This window comes from Protopterus annectens, chromosome 5.part0, assembly GCF_019279795.1.
Source record: "Protopterus annectens isolate FY-2018-M chromosome 5.part0, PAN1.0, whole genome shotgun sequence".
NCBI lineage: Eukaryota > Metazoa > Chordata > Ceratodontiformes > Protopteridae > Protopterus > Protopterus annectens.
This window is the reverse complement of record NC_056735.1, coordinates 7,279,433-7,297,140: the sequence shown is the minus strand read 5'-3', so window position 1 is coordinate 7,297,140 and position 17,708 is coordinate 7,279,433. Positions and strand designations below refer to the sequence as shown.

Sequence of the window (17,708 nt, the reverse complement as noted above, 5' to 3'; positions counted from 1 at the left end):
AACCTTGTCATCACAATAAACAAAACATGCTGGAGGGATAGGTTCCTGACCCAGAGACTCCCCAGACTCTGGAATAGATTGCCCATACATGTCAAGCAGAGTGCCTCTTTGGACCTCTTCAAGAGGAACCTTGACGATTAGATGGGAGAAAGGAAATTCACCCCAGGGATCACGTCAGTCGCCCTGCTAGACAGGGGTCCAGGAAAGTAAATAATGTGGGAAGAAATAGCCAGGGAATTGTTATGGCTAGGCTTGTATAGGCCCTAGGGCTGATAGCCTAGTACCAACCTATGAACTTCAAGATTGTGAACATGTTGACACAAGAAACATAAACATGTCCTTCTATTCATATGCTGTTGTATTGGAGTTTGTTCCTGCGAACCCTCGAACGTCCGGCTGTTATACAAAAGTTAAATACTACCGCTAAGGTGTGTGTGACGTCATGCTCCTCTTCTCTGACGTCTGTTGTAAAAGTATGTCTGGTATAAAGCAGACATCAGCACGCATTCACCTCAGAAATTAATGCTGCCAGAGTCGGCGACTCATGAGTGGGTACTCCAGGAGTCAGGCAAGTGTGAGGGGAAAGGCTGGGTGGGAAACTATACACCAGCATATAGAAGAGAAGGACATCTAAGGTTATGGTAAGTTCTTACACAACCATACTATGTCCTATTCATCTTCTGCTGTATTCATGACATCAGGGAGAGTGGAAAAGGTCCTGTCCTATTGAAGGGGAGGTGGACCAGAAGCACTTTCCACAAACCCATGGAGGATGGCTCTGGCAAATCCTGCCCTAGCTCTGAAAACCAGGTCCAGCTTGTAGTGCCTAGTGAAAGTATGAACAGCGGACCATGTAGCTGCTTCAAGGATAGCAGCCGTATCTAATCCTTTAAGGAATGCTCCAGAGGAGAAAGACACTGCCTTGGTAGAGTAAGCCCTAACTGGGGCTGGGAGAGACTTGCCATGAGTAGTGTAACAGCATGAGATAGTTTTAGAAATTCAAGAGGAAACAGGTTGACCCAGGGCTCTTGGGTGGTAAGAGACAAAGAGCCTGTCAGATTTGCATAAGGATTTGGTTTTGGCCAAGTAATACCTCAGCTGTCTGTGAACGTCTAAGGAATGAAGTATCCTCTCTGCCTTGTTCTGTAGAGAGGGGAAAAAGGTTGGCAGATTTATAGTTTGATTTAACGACAACTTTGGGCATGAAAGTGGGGTTAGTGCGCAAGCATACCCTGTCCTTGTAGAAGACAGTGAAGGGGGGGAGGTCTGCCATAAGGGCCTGGAGATGTTCTTCGTGTTTCACTGTTGCAGTCATTACATTTGGATAATCCTACTGGCAGGTTGCCCTCAGCTGGCCTGAATTCCAAAGTCTTGGGTCCTGTGTCGGCTGCTGTCGCCTCTTCCCTGACGTCAGGTCATCAAGGTATAAAGGAAGCAGCCGACACCATTTTCGTCAGTCTTTCCTGCCGTGCGGTGCCTAAAGCAGAAGCAGTTTGCAAGTGCCGGTCGGCCGACTCCTGAGATTTTTGTGTTTTGAGTTTCAGATCCGAAGTCTTCAATAAAGCTAAGTACCCCATTGGGGAAAATTTTTTCTTGCTCAAGACCGATGTCAGAAAAAGTTAATAATTGTATTTCTTGTGGAAAGCAAATACCTCATAAGGATTTTCATTCTTACTGTATTCCTTGCCTAGGCCCTGATCACAACATTACTGGTTGTCAGTTTTGTGCTAGATTTAACCAACGCACTATTAAGCGTCGGTATGATTTTGCTTTAAACTTTTTTGGACGCAGGTTTAATTATCCTGAAATGTCGGATAGCCAACCGACTACCGGAGTTTACAAAAAATGCAAAGAAAAGGATAGAGTAAAACAACCAAGGCCCAAAACCAACGACAAAGCTTCTCCTAAGCCAGTCGCCGGTTCGCCGGTTTTCAGTGAGGCGCTTTCGCAGCCCCTGACGCCCGCTAATTTAGAGTCGCAGGCCGCTACCGACTCCCACGTGGAGTCGGCCATGCCACTGGATATTGAAGGTATTGGAGCCTCGGACGCTAATCCCTCAGATGGGTCCGGAACCACTGAGCAGGTACCAGCTTCTGAGGGTGTATTCAGACCTAAACATCTTGACATTAAACCGACTTCAGCTTCAAAGGCAAAGACTAAAGCACCTTCTAAAGCAAGGAAACAAACTCAAGAGCCACGTGGACAGAACGCTATGCCCAAAAAACAGATGCTCAAAATGGCCGAAGACTTGATTACCTTGATCGGGGGTTCCCATCCCCCTCCTGATAAGAGGCCTAGGCAAGACACTGACTATGAATCTTCAGATCAGGTTTCTATTTCTTCTTATTCCTCTTCTTATCAGCAATATTCTCTTCCCCCTATGAGGATTCTGATGCTGAAGAATCTATACCTTCAGCATCTCCTCCTGAGGATTATTCCTTTGGGGAAACCTTGCATATCATGAGGGAGCATTTCCACTGGGAGAGCCAAGATTTTTCGGAATCTAAAAAGAGGCTCCGGGATTTTCTTTTACTACCTCAGCACAGGCCTCTCGCCATTCCACCTGTGTTAGACATTGTAGATGATGTGTTTTCGGAGTCTAGTCTGACCCCTGACTCCTTATTCCCAGCTCCTGTTAAGCCTGACAAATATTAGTGTTCCTGACTGTCACAAATTTCTTTTTATAAACCCTGCTCCTGACCCAGAAACTATTTCACAGGGTTCAAAGGGAGTTAAGGCTTCCACTGCAAAAAACCCAACCCCCTCTGACAAAGATTCAAGGGCTCTGGATAGATGGGGAAAAAAAGTTTACACATCTGCAACTTTGGCTATAAGGGCCTTAAGCTGTCAATTTCATATGCTTAAGTATAAGCAACATGTCATGTGATTGCTTAAACAGAAAATGTTGTTAAATTCTGAATGTGCAAAAAACAAGAAATGCAGGATTTATTGTATGCAGCAGAACAAGTTGGAAAACATACTTTGCAATGTGGTTTTGATTCTTTGGAGGCCTCCTGCAGGGCTCCAGTTACGGGTTCTGTAATTAGGATGCATGCTTGGTTAAAGGAACAAAATCTTGCCTGATCATGTTAAAGTTAAATTACTAGATGCACCTTTACAGCATGATACTTTGGTGTTAAGGCAGAAGAGGTGTTAAAGAAAATGGAGGACAAAGCTAAATCTATGCAAACTATCAAATAATTTTTACAAGTACAGCCACCTAGGTTTAGTAGACACTGGCCTCCAAAAAATTGGCCCTTTCCTGTGTCAGACAGACCTCAAAGAGGCAGATCCCAGGCGCAAGGTTCTTATAGGCCCAAACAATGGGGTGCTTCTACCTCCAAAGCTGGAGAAGATAGATCACAAACATACAGAAAACAGTCCCAGTGACTTCTCCCTGCCTGCACCAAAGCACTTATCTTCTGGCAGCAACCTTAGGGGGACATTAGCACTTTTTGTTCAAAATGGGCACATCATAACCCAGGAAAAGTGGGTTCTAAACATAATGTCACAAGGCTACAAGTTCCATTTCCATACTCTGCCAAAGGCAAACGGCTGGCCAGATCTGCCAAAAAATCTATGGGCAGAGGCACAAAAACAAGTCTCATCCCTCATGGACATGGGGCCATTCAACAAGTACCAGAGCAAGAGCAGGGACGAGGGTTTTACTCAAGATTGTTCTTGGTACCCAGAAAGAGCAAGGCCTGGAGGCTGATACTGGACCTATCTATTCTGAACACTTTCCTGGATATTCCAAAATTCAAAATGTTGACTTTGCAGCAACTTCTGCCCATGCTGGGCAAGAATGCTTGGCTTGTGACTTTAGACCTAAAAGAGGCATACCTGCATGTTCCAGTCAGACAAGCATGCAGAAGATGCCTAATATTCAAGGCTGGTTCAGTGCATTACCAATTCTCTGCACTGCCCTTTGGCTTATCTACTGCACCGAGGGTCTTTACAAAGTGCCTGGCACCAGTAATTGCATTCTGCAGACAAGGAGGAATGCAAATATATCCTTACTTGGATGACTGTCTCATTCAAGCAGAGAACAAGGACATTCTTCTTCAACATCTGGCATTTGTGAAAAGATTTCTAACATGCCTAGGGTACACAATCACCAAAAAGAAATCAAAACTAGTACTTTCACAAGAGATAATATTCCTGGGTGCAAGCTTGAATACAACTGCCCAGACGGCTTATCTCATGCCAGACAAACAAAGGCAGCTGACTACATATTTCAAAATATTGGCAACAAAGGCCCAGTTATCTGCAAGAAAAATTCTGCAGTCTTTGGGCTTCATGGCAACCTGCATCCTACTAATTCCATATGCAAGACTGCATATGAGGAAACTTCAGTGGTACCTAAAAAGTGTTTGGACTCAACATTGCCACAGCCTGGAAACCATCAATGTTAAGTTGTCAATCTCGCCTTCATTCTTGCTGGATGGGTTCAGAGCCGATCCTCGGCTCCGACCCTCGGCTCCGACTCGGCACTTGCTAAGCTCGAGAGTCACTTTTACCAGCTCGAGGCAGCCCCATATCCCATGATGCAAGGCGGTAAATACCCAGATCTCGTTTGCCGCTTCGCTTATGAGGTCCTCCTTTTACCAGCTCCTGGTAAGTGAACTTTTAGTCAGATATTAGTCACCCCATCCTTTATATTTCTTATATATTTTAGTGTATTTGTCACTTCTAGGTATTTTTAGGGTCTCTAGCTCTCAGTGTACTGTTTCCCTAGTTTATTTTTCGTCAGTCGGGCCTTAAGTCCTCTCCCATCCCTTCCTGTCAGGTTGTGTGTGTGTGTGAGTGTGTTTCTCCCTTTTAAGTTAATTTCTTAATCTTGGACTGTGTGAGTAGAGTGTCTTTGTGTGGATACTTACCATGTCCAAAGAACCGAGGGTCTCAGGCTTCAAGAAGTGTGACTCGTGCTGTCAGAAAATGTCTCTGACAGACGGTCACACTTCTTGTATTTATTGCCTGGGACCTCTCCACCTGCAGGACTCCTGTGCTATTTGTCACTCCTTCAGCCAGAGAGTCCTGCAGGAAAGGAGAAACAAACTAATATTAAGGGGCTTACTTAAATCAGAGGGCTCCCCGGCCAAGTCTGCTTCGGGTCAGCCCTCTAAGACCTCCAAGGCCCAGGCTTCTGCTACTAAGCCTCCAGCCCTGGCTCCGACTCCTTTGGAGTCGAGATCGGCTCCGGTTGGAGCCGATCCTATTTTGACTAAGTCTTCGGCACCGGTGGCTATCGGTGCCGATACTTTGATTTCCACATTGGTGTCGGCTCCGACCGACTCTGACCACCATGCATCTAGGGGTTCTTTATCGGCGCCGGCTGGCTCCGATACCCTTATTTCCATGCCTGTGTCGGCTCCGGCCAGATGCTCCATAGTCCGTCTCAACAGACGACTACTAGTCCACACCCTCTTCAAATTCCTACTTCGACTCTCCTCCAGAGCTCGGAGCCGGAGTCTACTGGAATAGTCACTGCTATGGCTGCGGGACAGATACCACCCCTTTCTGCTCCTTCAGCTTCTACTCCTATCTTCTCCTTGAGGCCTTCCTTGGAGGGATCCGGTGGTCGGGCTTCCCTGGTCTGCTCCGAGGGGGCGAGTGGCATCAGACCCTTGTCCGACCCTGCTCTCCCTCTCGGAGCTTCGGCCTTGATGAGCTCGGCTCCGACATCTGCCTCGGAGCCTTCCCTTTCGGTGGGCCCGGGAGCCTCCGTTTCTTCGGAGCGTGGTCTCTCGGATCTCCCTGGGAGGGGAGCCTTCGAGGTGATGAGGAGTGTGCTGGCCCCCGTGCTTAGTCAGCAGTCTGTTCCTCTAGCTCCTCCCTCTATGGTGCCTGTAGATGTCTCTTCCCACTCTCTTGCTCCCGGACCGAGAGATCCATCGCCTCAGGTTTCCCCACTGAGAAGAACCCCCTCTTCCGAGGATTCTCCTGATCCGTCAGGAGATCCTCCGTGTAAGAGGACCTGTAAGAGGAAGCACCTAGACTCCCCTGAGTCTACCACTTCAGATACCAACTTAGATGAGTCGGAGGGTTCCCCAAGATCCCCCTCTGAGGATGTCTCTTTCTCAGACATCCTAGAACTCCTAAAACAGAGGGGAAACTGGCCCTCCATTAATCCCTCCGAGGATGAGTCGGTATACCTGGAGGCCTTTGGATCTCGACCCTCCACCTCCTGGGTGTCTCCGCCTTTCGACCCCCTCATGGAGGTGATAGCTCGGAAGGCGTGGGTATCTCCTGATTCTGTGGAACCAGTTCCCAGGCGGCCTTCTAAATTTATTACGGCCCCCACCGAGAAACAATTTCTTACGAAAGGTGTCCCTGTTGATGCCATGGTGGTGGCAGCCGCCACCAAGAACGAACTTGCAGATCCTTCCGTACCAGTCCATCCTTCTAACAAGGAGTCTAGGACCATGGACAGGTATGGTAAGCGGATGTTTTCCTCAGCGACCTTTGCCATGCGTTCGCTGAATTATTTATGTCACTTCACCAGACTTCAAAGGGACATCCTTAAAGAATTAGGTGAAGTAGTACAGGATCCTTCAGCTGCAGGGGCTCAGGAGAAGATTGCCTCTCAGCTAGGAATCCTTAACTCCATAACCAACTCCTCCATGCGGCTTATTTCTTACGCAGCAGATGGAGCGAGTAGAGCTGCAGGCACAGGAGTGGCTCTTAGACGTCAGTCCTGGATGCGGCTCTGTAATTTTGCAGACCCCTTTAAGGTGTCCTTCACAAACTCTCCCTTTGATGGGTCAACATTGTTTGGCCCTCAGGTGAAGGACACGTTGACCAGGTGTGAGCAAGACGGCAAGACTCTTTCTGCCGTATCTGTCCGTTTCTCCACCCCTTCTAGGCCTTATCCCAAAGGACAGAAGGGGGGAAAGATGTGGTTCCGGAAATCTCAGGGAGTCACGCCGGACACACGTGGTCAGTTTACCCCCAGAGGCAGAGGGGGTAATAACAATAGACGCCACCCTAGGGGCAGAGGGGGTCCGCAGGACCAGGGCAGCAGAGAGCCTCTCTCTGACAAGCCCTTCCAACATCCCTGAGGTGTTGCCCGACTGTCCACCCTTGGAGGCAGTCGGGGGGAGATTATCGCTGTACCCAGAAGCCTGGTTTTCCCTCTCTCAAGACAAATGGGTACAGTCGCTCATATCCGAGGGTTACAAGATTCCTTTCGAGGAAAGTCCCTTCCCTCACAAAAGTTCCCTTCCAGACGTTCCACCCGGTCTAAGGGAAATTGCAAAATTAGAGGTTTCAAAGCTTCTACAAAAAAGGGCCATTCAGCCAGTTCCAACAGACCATTTAGAGTCCGGAATCTACTCAAGGTTCTTTTTGGTTCCCAAAAAGACGGGAGACTGGAGACCAATATTAGACCTCAGCAGACTCAACAAGTCTGTGAAAAAGACAAGATTAAGGATGGTCACACTTCAGTCGATTTTGCCCTTCTTGGGCAAAGACAACTGGATGTGCTCAATAGACCTTCAGGATGCGTACTATCACATAAAAATCCACAGGCGCTCCAGAAGGTTTCTCCGCTTTCTGCTGGGGTCAAGTCATTTTCAATTCAGAGCCCTGCCCTTTGGTCTCACTACAGCCCCCAGAGTGTTCACCAAATGTATGGCAGTGGTCACGGCTCACCTCAGACGTCTAGGATTCCAGGTGTTTCCGTATCTTGACGACTGGCTCCTCTCAGCCACCACCAGGCATCAACTTCTCCAAGCCAGAGATTACACCCTACGTCTCTGCAATCAGTTAGGAATTTCGGTCAACTTCAAAAAGTCCTCCTTATTGCCCTGCCAATCTATTACTTTTATAGGCGCAAATCTAGACACTGCTCGGATGTCAGCAAACCTAACAAGCCAGAGAATCCTAGATATCCAAAACCATGTTCGGATCATCCTTGCCAGCAAAAGGGTACAAGCCAGACTGGTCCTGAAAGTATTGGGCCTCATGGCAGCTGCCATCACACTTCTTCCTTTGGCCCGTTTTTACATGCGTCTCCTGCAATGGATGTTGTTCACCCAATGGTCCTTCCAACAGCTTCCCATGCGTCACCAGATTCTGTTGACACAAACTTGCAAGAACCATCTATCCTGGTGGATTTCCTCTCCCCAAGTCCATCAGGGCAGACCCTTTGTTGCCACGGTCACTACGGACACCTCCCTGATCGGGTGGGGGGGACATTATCAGGGCAGGACGGTTCATGGGACGTGGCAACCGTTCGAATACCACCTGCACATAAATGTCCTAGAGATGAGAGCAGTGCTTTTAACGTTGCAAGCCCTCAACGACTTTCTTCCACTAGGAACGATTGCAGTTCACACGGACAACATGTCCGTAGTGTGGTACATCAACAAGCAGGGCAGAACCAAGTCCTATCCCTTGTGTCGAGAGACTCTCAGGCTTTGGCAATGGGCGATCTCCTCTCATCGGTTTCTGGTAGCAACGCATATCCCTGGGAAAACCAACATATTAGCGGACAAATTGAGCAGAGCAATACTCTTGCCTCACGAGTGGTCTCTCAAGCAATCTATAGTGGAGGAGATTTTTCAGAAGTGGGGCCGCCCATGCTGCGATCTTTTTGCTACTCCCCAAAACAGCAAATGCCCAGACTTCTTCTCTCTCTTCCCACTTCCGGGCCATCCCCCCAGAGACGCTCTTACCCAAGATTGGCCCCAGGGACTTCTTTATGCCTTTCCTCCCTTTCCATTGATACCACAGGTACTCCAGAAAGCGACCGTTTTGAGAGCCAAAATGATTCTCATTGCCCCTTACTGGCCTCGACAAATTTGGTTCCCGTTCCTTCATCGCGATCTTTTGGTGCAGCCGTGGCATCTGGACCCAGTGCCAGATCTTCTGACCCACCAGTCGGGTCAGCTGCATCGGTCCATTCTTTCTCTCAACCTCACAGCTTGGTTGCTCCACTTCCTTCCTTAGCCAGGCTTCCTATGATCTCTAACTCCGTTAGAGATATCATAGTAGCTTCTCTTAAATCCTCTACCAGAAGGATGTACTCTAGCAAGTGGAAACGCTTCTCCCTTTGGGCGAAATCTAGGAACATAGATCCCTTTACTGCCCCTGTTCATGCAGTTTTGGATTTTCTAGCGGAAATTTTTCACTCAGGTTCTTCATCTTCCACAGTCAAAGTTCAGTTGGCAGCAATCTCGAATTTTCATGTCTGGTTTGTAGACCACAACATTATGTCCCACAAGCTTTGTAAAGCTTTTCTTAAAGGAATTTTCCTCCTGAAGCCTTCTGTCAGTAGTCCTCCGCCACAATGGGACCTAAATCTAGTGCTGACATCCTTAATTCTTCCCCCTTTCGAACCAGCTGCTTCATGCTCACTAAAGTTTCTTTCGTGGAAGACACTCTTTCTTGTTGCTATTACCTCGGCTAGAGAAGTGTCGGAACTTCATGCCCTCTCTGTTCGTCCTCCATATTTGGTCTTCCACAAGGACAGAGTATCCTTGAGAACTAATCCATCCTTTTTGCCCAAGGTTGCTTCAAAAGCAAATTTAAACCAATCCATTGATCTTCCTGTATTTTTTCCGAATTATTCGAACAGGTCGGAACAAAAATTGCATTACCTAGATGTTCACCGCCAACTCAGATGTTATTTGGACAGAACAAAGCAATTCAGGAAGTCTGATCAGCTTTTTCTTTCTTATGCTGAAAATAAGAAAGGTCTCCCTGTTTCCAAAGTGACCCTATCTAGATGGCTATCTTTCACCATTTCTGACATTTATCAACTTAGGGGAAAACGACTGTGCTCAAAACCAAAAGCACATTCCACAAGAGGCCTAGCCACTTCTACAGCTTTTCAGGCTAGGCTGCCTTTAGATACTATTTGTGCAGCAGCCACTTGGGCCACTCCTCATACCTTTGTTTCTCATTACAAATTGGATTTGGCCTCCAGGGATAGAACAAGCTTTTGGTTCCACAGTTCTCAAGAGTCTGTTCCATTGAGCCACCCAGGATAGAGGTTCTAGGGACGCGGTCCCATCCAGCAAGAATGAAGGCGAGATTGACAACTTAACATTTAGAAGTTATGTACCTACCATAACGTTCCATGTTAGTTGTCTTCTCTCGCCTTCTTTCTTGCGACCCTCCCTCCTGTCCCCCTTGCCTGGACAGACCTTGATCTCCCTTGTCTCTGGAAGATTTCTTCCTTGGGCACCAGTTAGTTCTTGACTTTGATTATCTGGTTTCCCCTTACAGCCCTTTTTAGGCTAGTTGCTCCTCTTTCCTTAGTGGAAAGTTTTTATGTTAGGCAGTTTTCCTCTAGATACCAAACGAGATCTGGGTATTTACCGCCTTGCATCATGGGATATGGGGCTGCCTCGAGCTGGTAAAAGTGACTCTTGAGCTTAGCAAGTGCCGAGTCGGAGCCGAGGATCAGCTCCGAACCCATCCAGCAAGAAAGAAGGCGAGAGAAGACAACTAACATGGAACGTTATGGTAGGTACATAACTTCTAATTAACCTCATTTCCTGCCTGCAACAGGAGTTTCGATGGTAGGCAAAGGCTTGTCACCAGAACAAGGGACAGCCATTCACATTACCTCCAACCAGGCAGACACTAACAACGGCTGCATCAGACTATACCTGGGGAGCCCACATGGCAGGAAGATGCATTCAGGGCACATGATCCTCAAACCAAATGAATCTACATATCAATCAAAAAGAGATGTTAGCTGTTCAAAATGCCCTGACAGCCTTTAAAGACCTACTTCATCCAGGACAGCTACTGATAAAGACAGACAACACCACGGTCATGTGGTATATAAACAAGCAGGGGGGCACACATTCTTACCCCCTTTGCAGACTAGCCATGACCTTGTGGGACACAGCTTTGACTTACCAAGTACATCTGCAGGCACAATTCCTGCTAGGAAAGGACAATACTCCGGCAGACGAACTAAGCAGAAACCTCATGGATCCCCACAAGTGGAAGCTGGATCCACAAGTCTTCAGCATGATAACAAGGAAATGGGATGCCCGGGCATAGATCTATTTGCCTCCCCTCTCAATTACCAAATAAAAAGACTCTGCACAAGGACTTATCACAGACAAGCATGGAAAGTGAACACCCTATCTTTCAGCTGGAAAAATCTATCAGTATATGCTTTTCTTCCACTGACTCTCCTCCCCAAGGTGCTCCTAAAGGTCAGACAGGAGAAGCCAAAGATGATAATGATTGCCGCAGACTGGCCACACCAGTACTGGTATCAAATACTAAGAAACTTATCTCTGTACCCAGCTTGGACCTTACCTCAAATACCTCGACTACTGTCCCAGCAAAACAATCAGATCATGCACAGCTACCTCAGGACATTAAACTTGGCAGCATGGCGGATAATATAGTTATACAAAAAACACCTCTCAGTAAAGCTGTGATGGATGTCATTCTGGAAGCCAGAAGGCCTAGTACTAGAAAATCTTATGCTGGAAAATGGAAGAGATTCTGTGCCTGGAACCAGGCACAAGGAACTGAAACAGCAGTACCAAATATTCCTCACATTTTGCAGTACTTAACAGAGATGCTGAACAAAGGCCTATCTTTTTCATCAGTTAAAATTCATGCCTCTGCCATTTCGGCTCATTATAATACAGAGCCACCACTCTTTTCTCACCCTTTATTAAGGCATTACCTCAAAGGAGCCAAAAATTTAAGGCCCCCAAGGAGACTACCAATATCTGCATGGGACCTCAACTATGTCTTGGAAAAGCTCACCCTGCCTCCTTTTGGGCCAGCTGCTACTGCTGATGTGAAGTTTCTATCTTGGAAAACAGCTCTGCTCTTAGCAATTACTTCTGCAAGACAAGTTTCAGAGCTACAGGCGCTCATGGCTGTGGAACCTTTCATCCAGACAGGGTCTCCCTGAGGCAAACCCAACATTTATGCCTAAAGTAGTGCCCATTGTGACTCTTAACCAAGCCATCCATCTGCCAACCTTTTACCCAAATCCACAGAAAAAGGGGGAGAGAATTCTGCATTCTTTGGATGTACACAGACAACTTAGATTCTACTTGGACAGAACCAAAGCTTTCGGAAAGACAGATCAATTACTAGTGGCATATGCTGCAGGATCACAAGGAAGGCCTATCTCAAAGCAGACTATTTCTAACTGGTTAGGCCACTGCATTTGTTTTTGCTGCTTACACCATGGCAAGCCACCTCAGCAGCCTTTCTCAGGGGAGTACCAACCAGAGACATTTTAGAGGTGGCTACTTGGAGTTCAATGCACACCTTTACAAAGCATTATCATCTGCCACTCTGTTCTAAATTCAGGGCAGGCTTTGCCACTGCAGTTCTGCAGATCCTCATAGCCGCTCCTACTGCTGTCTAGTTCCAGCCTCCCAACCATAGCTTTGGGACTCTACCCAAATATGACTGCAACAGTAAAACACTAAGAACATAGTAAAGTTGTGTACACTTACTATAAATGTAGATGTTCGAGGGTATTCACTGTTGCAGTCCAGGTTACTCACCCGCCTTCCCCCTTTTTTCTTTTGAATCTTATCTTTCCTTCTCTGGTTTATACTACCTATGTGTGGTTTATTTGCTTTTAGATGAAGGCAAAATTTATATTGGTGTATTTCTGAATATATATGTAAACTTTGGCTACCCTTTTTGGGGGCACCTGACGTCTGGGGCAAGAAAAACTTAAGAAAATGGCGTTGACTGCTTCTTTTATACCCCTGACGACATGACGTCAGGGAAGGGGCAACAGCAGCCAACACAGGACCCAAGACTTTGGAATTGAGGCCGGCTGAGGGCAACCTGCCAGCAGGATTTACCCAAATGTAATGACTGCAACAGTGAATACACTCGAACATCTACATTTATGGTAAGTGTACACAACTGTACTTTCCAAGACTCTTCTGGCTGATGTGATGGCCACCAGGAGGATAGTCTTCCAGGTGCAGTGTTTGAGTGAGCAGTCTTTGGCTGGTTCGAAATGTGAGAGCGTCAATTTTTCCAAGACAAAGCTAAAATCTCAAGGGGGAGGAATGGGTTTCCTTGGGGATCTGAGATGAAGTGCTCCTCTCAGAAAGAGTTTGACTTCTAACCTGGAAGCTGGAGGAGGTACTAAAGGCAGACATGCAAAGATGGCAGACAAATGTATTTTAATGGAAGAATAAGATAATCCAGACTTCATAAGGTCACACAGATTAAGACAAAACCACTGGGGGCTTTACTCTCAGTGGTTTGCAGGTTATTTTTTTAGATACCACAATGAAAATCTCTTCCAGTTTGACAGGTAGGATTTTCTAGTATTCAGTTTTCTGGCCTCCTGCAGAACCTGGATCACGTCCTCTGAGTATAGGTGTCTGAAGGGGAATCAGTGCCCTATCACCCACAGTGTGATGTTCAGAGTTTGCAGTTGGGGGTGTAGGAGCGTTCCCTTGTCCTGTGTGAGTGGGTCCATTTGGTGGAGTAACTTTTGGTGATTGCTCTTGGCTAGATGAACTAGAAGAGGGAACCAGTGCTGCCTTGGTCAGTAGGGAGTCACCAGCTGAGGCTTTTCCTTCTGAATTTTCAGCAGGACTCTGTATGAGAGGGAAGGGGGGAATACATAGGTGTACATCCCTTATCCAGGAAACTAAGAAAGCATCCACCTTCCAAGTTTCTGGGTGATGTACCCTGGAACAGAAGGATGGGAGCTGTCTGTTCATGGGGGAGGCGAAGGGATCCACACCTGGGATACCCCACTGATGGACCTGGTCCAGAAACAACATCCCTGTTCAGCATCCATTAGTCAGACAAGGTCATGGTCCTGCTCAATGAATCTGCCATCACATTTTCTGCAGAAAGGATATAAACTGCTTGGAGGAGGATCTGTTTCTCCAATGCAATTTCCCACGCCTGCGCTGCAAGTCTGTACAGGAGGTAGGACTTTGCACCCCCGCTTATTGATGTACCACAGCACAGTGGTATTGTCTGTGTACCACCTCAGAGTGCCTGGTAGAAAGTGATCCTGGAAAATTTCTAAGGCCAGTATCAGGGCCCTCATTTCCTTTATACTGTTGTGCTCCTTCGAGGGTTCGCAGGAGCAAACTCCCTGAATGTCATGAATACAGCAGCATATAGAAGAGAAGGACATGTAAGGTTATGGTAAGTTCTTACACAACAATACTTTGCCATGTTCCCCAGTTTGCATTTCCTTTTTTGTTGTGAGATCCTAAGAGCAGCAGATTACATTGTTACATCACCTGTTTCTTGACGATGTACCTATTTACCATAAGAGGACAAACAAAAATGAAGAGAGCATCTGTAATTAGTGGAGCTCAGAGTAAATGTTTTACTTTGTAATGCTGCATCATGATGTGCTGCAAATTTCTCAAATTGAGCTCATCACTGTGAAGAAGTTAATCTGGCATGAGTTTAATGCTATCCTGACACTTCATTAACTGAAGAACCCTCAGAGTACTCTACCAATCAAATGTCCATCTCGTTCCACTGTAGTTAATAAACACGTTCAAAGTAAGAACTTACGCTCAGAAAATCATAACCTCCAAAAGAGTAACAAAATCAAGTAAATGTTACGGGGGCTCCCTTTACAGCGTTTATGTAGTCAATATGGAACTCTGTTCCACTAGATCTTTGAAATTATAATGTAAAGCCCTTTGTTAAGAAATTAAAAAACTCTCTGATGAGTAATTGGTCATGCCTCTGTTCATGATTCTCTACTCTATCATCATACCGTAACGTTTTTCTTAATCCACTGCCATGTAGTCCGTCCACTGCATTGCTGTTCTTACCCTCTCTTTTTGTCTCTGTTTTGTATGTATTGATCATGACTATATTTTATACTTTTCTGAATTTCATTCTTCTATACTTACCTGTTATCTTTCCATTCTATGACTATTTCCTGCTTAATTGTACTGCAGCCACATACACCTTGTACCTGGTCTGTTTATTAATCTTGGAGTTATTCTCTCCAGGCCTCCACAGAAAATGGGCACTGCTTATGCAGACTCTCCTGGCCAATAAATGTAAAATAAATAAAAGTAAATACAGGCACCTGTCAGTCAAGTAGATTTAACATGTATTTTTAATTAAAGCAGAGACCAGACGCCTCACATTAGCTGCTGTGTGTCTGTGTAACAGCATGGTCCCTTAATGTATTTGAACAGCATTGTAATCTAAGCTGCTGATAAAACACGAGAGCGCTGTTGCCAGGCAGATAAGTTGGTCTTTGTAATACATGTAAATAAAATGTACTGTATGTTGTAGTACACATGAATATGACTTCAGGGTTAATTTGTTTCTTTATGTTCCCATTGTAATCTTAGAGCTTCTTGTTACTGTGTAGATGTAGCACTAATATTATTTTGAAGTGTCCCATATTCAGAAGTCCTTTTGCTTGAATAACTGTGTACAGGCCAGTCTCTGTTGGTTCATCTGTAAAGCATACAAGAGGGCACAATTAAGTGTTACTGCTATATTTCTTCGCTTTGATAAGCTCTTCAGGCCGTTGCCCCAAATCCCTTGTTTAATGAGAAACAAAAATGTAGTAGTAGTTTTATTATAATGTAGAGATAATATGAAAAGGGCAGTCCTGCTTTATGTTATAGCATTCATCATATATACAGCAGTGCAACCCCTTACAAGTGTTCATACCCCTTTCTTTTATCCCTTGTGCAGAAACAATTTTCTAGCTGCTGTGCAATTTTTTCTGCCCTATGCCAGCTGACCACATTGCTAGTTGCTTTAGTCAAACCCAGTTTTCCTAGCTGTGGAATGCGAGCTTGATTGTAGCATGGCCATCGTGAAGGTAACTGTCAGGGAATTTTCCTTTTATACTTTAGCCTTCTAGATGTGCATCAGCAAGGTGGGCAAGGTGCGCATTGGGCACAGCATGAAGACATTTCTGAGTTTGTTGTAGCCTCTTAGCAGCCCTGTTTCCCTTGCAAATCGACTGCTTCCTTCATGTCTTTGGTTTTCACCAGGGTTCTCTGACATGAGGCACACCCCTGTATAAAAAATGAGACCACAATAAATAATTTCAGAACTTTTCCCACCTTTAATGTGACCTATAATCTGTACAATTCAATTGAAAAACAAACAAATCTGTTAGGGGGAAAAGTATAAACAATAAAAAACATAAAATAAGCTGATTGCATAAGTGTGCACACCCTTAAACTAATACTTTGTTGAACCACCTTTTGATTTAATTACAGCATTGTCTTCTTGAGTACACACCTGCCATCAATTAGAGACTCTGATTAACCCCAATAAAGCTGTCCTAGTAGGATCCATACTGCATACTTTCAAAATGAGTGTGACTGACAACTCTCTTACCTTATGTGCTTGTTTTCAGAGGACATGTTAAGAACTGAGAAGGCTAGAAGACCCTAGTACTTGAAGGTTTTATTTCACAAAATGAATTTTGCTCCTGCCAGAAGATTAATCAAAACACCTGTTTCATAGGGGTGTTCTACAAAACTTATCTGAACTGCTTGTAGTGGGAATAACCTTTGACTTAATTGAATGTATTTTATCTACTCTATCAGCATGTCTACATAAATTTCTCAGAGGTCATCTATCTGAAGCTCCCTGGCACAGCACAGATTTCACTGTGGGACCTACCTTTGTGAGACATTAATCCAAGCATCATTTGAACCATCTGCAAGTTCCCAGCCACTCAGGTTCCTGGCATGGAAAACAACTCTTCTTGTGGCAGTTACCCTGTCAGTGAGATTTTCTGAACTTTATGACCTTATGTGTAAATAACCCTGTTTAGTCTTTCATAAAGGGAATGTTAGCCTGTATACTAACATATCATTTGCGCCCAAGAGGGTGGCATAGTTATCATTGAATCAGCTTTTCACTTGCAAGTTTTTTCCTCAATTCATAGTGAAAAAAAGATTGTGTGTTCCTTGGAATATCACAGATAACTGGTGCATACAATCAAGGAAATAAAAAAAAATTATCCGTTTTGTTTCACTTGCTGCCAACAAGATAACGAACATAGGCTCCAAACAAACAGTATCTAAATGGTCATTTTTTTGTATAACTTTGCTACTCTGCCAGCAGTAAGTTCTACAAAGAGTTGTCAGGCCACATTCTGGTTGAGGCACAGCCGCTATTACCGCTTTTATTAGGGGTGCAAGAACCTAAGCAGTTTTGTAGGTAGCCACCTTGTCTTCTATGCACACCTTTTCACAACACTCCAGATAGGTATTTTATCCAAGGGCAGGACAAGCTTCACCTTTGCTGTCCTGTGTGTCCTCCTGCAGCCTGTCCCAAGAAAATAATTGTCTCCCTCTCCCAAAGTAAGTAAGCTTCAGGAACATTCCCAAAGGTTAGAAGTGAAACAGTGATCTGTGTGAAGAGCATAGTACAGCTGTGTCAGGAGCTTGCCGTAACAATGTGTTTGAGAAGTAACACATTTACAGTATAGGTTCTCTCTCCCCTACTCTTTAATGTAACTCTGGGCATTCCAAGTGCTAGGTTGTTTACCACTCAGTAGAGGACTGTAGCTCATATACGTCAATCAGAACTCATGAATCACATCTGAAGCAAAATCAACCAAAACGCACTGCTTAAGAACCACCAAAGAGGATTAATTTAATGAATATTGAAAACATACTGCACACAAAAAAGTAAGGAATGTCATTGAAAAGAAATATTTTTATGACAGTTTGCTTATACCAGCCTAATGACTGCAGGCTTACTTTGCTGAA

General features: G+C 45.3%; 1 protein-coding gene across 1 annotated transcript in view; it reads left to right on the top strand.

The window, feature by feature from the left end:
- Window positions 1-17,708, top strand: part of CYFIP1 (cytoplasmic FMR1 interacting protein 1) — a 2,370,671-nt gene that overhangs the window by 688,955 nt on the left and 1,664,008 nt on the right. The window lies entirely within an intron of this gene.